This window comes from Tinamus guttatus, unplaced genomic scaffold, assembly GCF_059628265.1.
Source record: "Tinamus guttatus ecotype Peru unplaced genomic scaffold, ASM5962826v1 Tinamus_guttatus_pri_ptg000529l, whole genome shotgun sequence".
Classification (NCBI taxonomy): domain Eukaryota; kingdom Metazoa; phylum Chordata; class Aves; order Tinamiformes; family Tinamidae; genus Tinamus; species Tinamus guttatus.
This window is the reverse complement of record NW_028289063.1, coordinates 130,293-136,617: the sequence shown is the minus strand read 5'-3', so window position 1 is coordinate 136,617 and position 6,325 is coordinate 130,293.

Sequence of the window (6,325 nt, the reverse complement as noted above, 5' to 3'; positions counted from 1 at the left end):
TCCTGAGCCCATGGAGTGGCTCAGTTATGGCAGCAGCCAGGTACAGTCCTTGCAGCCACTGGATTCCCTTATCTTTCCTCTTCCCCACACACCATCTCCACCAAGCTCTCCTGCTCTCTTCCAGGCTGGGGACACCAATGGCCTGGTCGGCTGCAGCACGGAGGAGCCCATGGACTGGGAGAGCTCCGGCTGCAGCCCCCAGGTATGGCCCCTGCTGCCGGCTGCACGGGCAGAGCTGGGGCTGTGCCCGGCCCCTTGGCGCTGCTCCGCGCTGCCTTTGGGGAGCAGCCGCGCGGGAGCCTGGCCCAGGTGTGCGGGCGCTCTGGCGGGCCGCGGCGCCGGGGCAGAGCTGCACAGGGCGCAGGAGCGCCCAAGGCCTGGGCACCTGCTGCCTCAGCCCCTCTGCCGGCCTCTGGGCTGCGCTGGCCACGCCAAGCCTCTGCCAGGGCACCAATGACGGCAGCGCTGCTGCCAAAGAGCCCGCGCAACCGCCAAAGAGCCTCTGCTCCACGGGAGCCCCCGAGCCGCTCCTCGGCCCTGCTCGCGCCTCCTTTTCCCTTGCAGGCCAAGCTCCCCTTCACCCTGGCTGCTGCCAGGAAGTGCTGGGCATGAGGACTTCGGCCATAAACTTTTAATTGGATTTTTCTGAAGAGTCTTTTATAGCAGTATTTGTTCTTGTTCATATTGTTGATGTCGTTGTTAGTTTTATTGATATTGGCTTTTTTTGTTGTTACTGTTTATTACATTTTTATTTTTATTGTTATTTTTTAAATATATATTCCTGTATCATTGCTTAGGTGTTGTGTCTTGTTTCCAAGCGACCTCAGGCACAAAAATCATCCCCACCTCAGGTCTGTGTGTGTAGCCCCAAGATTCCAGACCCTAGGGACAAGAGAGGGCCAGCAAAAAGTCCATTTAGGATTTCCCTTCACACATGGTCCTGGGGTTACCACAGTCCCTTTCCCATCTTCTTCTTCTAGTTCTTCTTTTTCTTTTTTTTTCTATTTCTTATCCTTGTATTTTCCTTCTCCTTTGTTATTCCTTTTTGTTCTTTATCTTCTTTCTCTTCTTTGTTTATTCTTTCTGCTTTTTTTTCCTGTTTCTGTTTGTTCTTTCTCTTTTTTTGTTTCTCTTACTTTTTCTTTCTCTTTTTCTTTTTCTTTTCCTGTGTCTGTTTCTGTTCGTGCTTCATTGTTATCTCTGTTTCACTCTCCAGAGCTCCTCTCACTAGGCAGCTGAGGCACATGCAGACACTGCAAGCACTTGATGTCAATCAGTGCAGGCACCTGACTCAGTGACACCAAAACAGGCCTGCAGGAACAGGTGGGCTGCCTGGGGTGTCCAACACAACCCCATGTCTCTAGCAGATACAGCAGGGCACCTATAGGAAAACCAGGACCCTTTGGAGTGGTTTCCTGACAGCACCCAAACAACTGGATGCCACCACTGCCTTAGGCCAAGTCCTCCTTATCTACAGTCATGAGTGCTTCAGAAATGGGAGAGGCACATCACCCCAAGGTCTCTGCGCTAGTCGCTGCACCCTTAACACCTTCTATCACTCCCTCTCCAGAAACTCTTCACACCCCTAGGGGATATGAAGAGGAAATGAGCTAAGGGTGACCTCAGGCTGCCAAATTACAGGCTGCCCACATCCAGGGACTTCTTCACTAACTTGATGTTGTGATGTTACGATGAAGCAATCCTGTCCCACACGCTGATCACTGAGGGATGCCACTAATAGCCAGCTGCCGCTTGGCAGCACTGTACTGCTGATCCCTGTTTTCAGTGAGCCTGATGCTCCATCCACCTGCCTTATGGTCCACTCTGCAGATCAGTTCACAATTTGACTAGAAGGAGAAACCTTTTCAATGCTCTTGCTAAAGTGAGAGTCCACAAAATCCCCTGCTTTGTCCTTTTGAATACAGGCATTCATTTTGAGGAGGAAGGCAACCAGGTTGCACTGGAAAGGGCTAATTTTACTCTTATATCAGGTTGGTAGGTGGTTTCGCCAGGAAAATCTCCTGGCTCCTGTCCCGGTGCTGCTCAGCTACAAAAATCATTATTAGTTTGTCCTTAAACTCTCTTGAAATTCCCTTTGCTGCTGCTTGTCCTTGTTGTCTCTTGTCCTTTCCTGACCTTGGCCCCAATCAGACTTTCACCGAGGACAGTGACACCTTCACCTCTAAGCGCAGCCTTGCTGGGGTCTCCAGGCACCACGCGGGCAGGCCTGCTCCATGGTAGGAGAGGGGTCTGCAGACAGCGGGGCTGCCTTGGGGACCCTCAGCAACAGGCAGCAGAGCAGGGGCACATTGCAGGCACCTGGCGGTGACAAGAAGGCAGGAGCGTCCCTCCTCCCTGGGGGCAGACGCCTTCTGAGGGCAACGGCACGCTGGAGATGTGGGGGACCCTGGACCCTTCCACAAGGCTTCACACACGGTCTGTTTTTCTCCTGCTTTGGAGGTTTTCCCCACAGATTAATTTTTACTGGTATTCTTACACTTTGCCACTTCTTCCCACGTTTTTCCCACATTTTCCTCTACTTTGATAGTTTTCCCATGATTTGACTTTTTTTCCTTCTCTTTCACAAACATTCCCTCCCATGTTTGTGACCATTTTCCCACACTTGTGAAGATTTTCCTACCCTTTTGTCTTTTCCCCAACCTCTCCTTCTATTCCCATGCTTTCTCAATATTATCGAGCTCTGTGTTCTTTTTGCACTTTCCTTTTTTTCCCATCACTTCACTCTTTTTCCACTTTTGTAACCATTCCTGCACTTTTGACCATATTCCTACACTATCGTTCCTTGCCCATGTTTTTCCCTATTTTCCAAGATCTGGGCACTTCTCCAATGCTTTTGCACTTTTTCCCACCATTTCAATCTTTTTCCAATGCTTATATTTGCCTATATTATTTTCCAACTCTTGCGCTCATTTGCTGCACTTTTCCCTATGCTTCTAGTAATTTTCCCATGCCTTCCCTTCTTCCCCTTCCTTTAAGTGTTCTCCTACACTTGCCGTATCCTTGCCACTTATTTCCACTTGTACAACCTCGTTAAAAACCCTGTATATCTCAATAAAACCTATAACCATTTCTTACATATTAAGATGATAGCTAATGTCTCTTAGCTAGGCATGCACCTAGATGGGGAAAAGAACAATTTCTTTACATATTGATTGCAATTAATAAATGGTATTAACTCCCTTCTCCACTCTTACCACTCAATGCTGCACCCACAGGGCAGGAATTTTGGGGGTGGTAAATGCATGTAGGCAGAAAGAAGCCCATGTCAGGAACCTAAGCACAAGAGCCCCAAGTGTTTTGTCTTTTCATGGTGACCGGTTGGGGGTTGGCGTCACATGAAGCTGATGGGGTGTAAAACGCGGCTGTTCCCATGTGCTGACCTGATGGTCGAGCAGGTGGCCACGCTGGTGAGGAGAGCCTCAAAGTGGGAGCAACTCGGGGAGGAGGAGGACTCCAAAAAGAGTGAGGAAGTGATGGCCTGGGATGGCAAGGAATAGCCACGGGGTGATGTGGGAAAGAGAAGCTCAGGGAGGGAGCAGTGGGATGCAGGGAGCTCTGCCTTGGGATGAACCAAGAGGCAATCGAGAGCACAGGGGCGAGGACGGGGGTGGCCTCATGGTGGGTGTCTGCTATGGAGCGCCTGACGAGGGGCAGCCTCTGCAAGGCCCGGGGAGCACAGAGCTGTGGAGGGGACAACTCGTCCTGCGCCCCAGGGACCTGCTGAGGAGTGGGGAGAGGAGGTGCCTGGTGTCCCCATGGCGACTGCCAGGGCTTTGTGATGGGGGTGGCATCACACCCACAGGCCACTGTGATGGGGCAGTCCCCAAGGTGACCGTGTCCCTGCTGGGGTCTTCACTCTGAGGATTGCGGCGCAACCAGCAGGGAGCAACTCCCCTTGGTGCCCGTGCAAGAGGTCCTCAGAGAGGTTCCTAGAGATGGAGAAGGAGCAGCAGGCGAACGCCTGCACCTCATCCATGGAAGGGAACTCCAGTGCGCAAGAGTGCACGAGTGAGGTGAGTGTTGGGGCTGGAGGGAGAGCTGGGAGGCAGGGACAGGACCCGCATGGAGAGCACAGGGGTGGTGGGGAAGGAGCCCTGGGTCAAGATAGCCGGGCAGGAGCTCCTCCAGCGAGGGGACGTGCATTCCTGGGCACGGAAAAAGCAGCCTGACCTGCACTCTCCCCCTGTACTTGATGCTGGTGATGTTGCACCTCAAACACTGTGTTCAATTCTGGGCCCATCACTAGAAAAACTAAAAATAAAAGCCATGGAGGCACTGGAGTGTGCCCAGAGAGGGGCACCAAAGCTGGTGAAGGCTATGGAGCATGGACCCTATGAGGAGTGGCTGAGGGAGCTGGGGTTATCTAGGAGCCTCAAGGGAGACATTATTGCTCTGCGCAAGAACCTGAGAGGTGGTTGTAGTGAGGCAGGGTTGATCTATTCCCAGAAATAGCTATCTATAAGACAAGAGGGAATGGCTTCAGGTTGCACCAGGAGAGGCTCAGGTTAAATATTAGGAAAACTTTCCAGGTGGAAAGAGTGCTGAAGCATTGGAAGAGGCTGCCCAGGGAAGTGGTAGAATCGCTGTCCCTGGCAGCCTTCAAGAAATGCGCAGATACGGCACTTTAGAGCGATGGTTTAGCAGACATGGGGTTGAGGGGTTTACAGTCGGACTGAATGGTTTTGGAGAACTTTCCCAACATAGTGATTCTATGATTCTTTGATCTGGACGCTCCAAGGCCCGCATGAACCCCATGAGCTCTGTGCTGAGGGCAGAGAGCAGGTCCAGGTCACGCACAGCCGCATTGTGCTAAGCCAGGAGGTTCCCTCCGACACGAGGCTGGGGTTTCCTGTGCTTTAGAGCTGCTCGTACCAACACAAGTGTCCCCATCACGGGCCTCCTTCTCCCCACAGGTGGGCCAGCAGGAGCTGCCCGCAGCAGTGCAGCGCAGCGGGAGCCCGGCTTCGTCCCACCAAAGGGACCGGCTGTCGCCGCTGCCCGGCCCTCAGGGCCCACACACCTCTGAACACGGCATCGCACAGGTACAGAGCTGAGCGGCGGTGGAGGCCGAGCCTCTGCCTGACTCCCCATGGGGCCGAGAAGCAGGCGGGACCTGCTGGGAGACACCAGGAGGTCTCTGTGCCCGGCAGGCCGAGCACTGCTCTGCACGGCAGCCTGCACGCACCCGCCTCGGGCTCTCCGAGGAGCTGCCTTTGCCCAAGGCTTGCCCATAGGCACGAGCCCTCTCCCCAGGCAGCCTTTGGGAGCAGGGCAGCAGCCACCTGCATGGCAGAGCCATCGTCAAGGGGGTCAGAGGCTGCAGGAGGTTTCCCACTGGGAAGGATGGAGGGAGGGACCAAGGACGGCAGTAAGGACTGCCTTTATGGTGGCCTTCATTGCAGGTTGTGGAGGAGAAGGTCAGCGATGTCCCCTCCACAGTGCAAGAGCCGCAGCCCTCCACCAGCCTTGGAAGGACTCAGGAAACGCCATCGCCCTCTCCACGGGAGCCAGCACAGCCTGATGCCGACGGTGCTCGGATGGAGCTCGCTGTACCTGTGCCACCACACGCACTGGCACGCACCATCGATCAAGGTGCATGGGCCAGATCATGGCAGCTCCAGAGCATAGAGTGGCGCCCCAGCACATCATCCTCTGCACCTCAGACAGGGCCCGATCCCTACAGCCGTCGGGGAGAATTCCAGTGCAGCATTCCTAGCTGGCCGAGCTGGCCTAGCGGACTAAGCTGCCCAAGTGGGCCAGTGAGAGTACGGACATCACGGACACGGCAGCAGCCCTTGGAGATCACGTGCTACCTCCAAGGAAGGCCAGTGCACGTGCATGAAGACAACACTGCACGCTACCTGGCTGTGCTCAGCATCAAAACAGAGCCGCTGGAGGAGCTGGAGAGGAGCTGCCTGCAGCGCACTGGACAGGGCTTGGCCCAGCTCCGAGAAGGAGCTTTTCCAATGAGGGAGCGGAACCTGAGAGAGAGGCAGGACGAGCAGGAGGAGGGCCGTGGCAACCGTTTCTCCCTGACGCTGGCAGGATCACTCAATGCCAAACCCAAGGAGGTGAGTGCAAGGGAGTGCTGGGCCACGGGGGAGCCCTCCCAGTGCTGTGGCCAGCAGCTGTGCCGCGTCGTGCGGGACAGCCGGCTTGTCAAAGCACTGGCGGAGCCCCACGAGGCCTTTCCTCCCTTAACAAACCTCCGTCTCTCCTTCTAGCTCCTCGCCAGAAACTCCTTCTATGACCTCTGGAGACCAGAGATCACGCGAGTGGAGCTCCTCAAAGGCGCAAGCTGCAA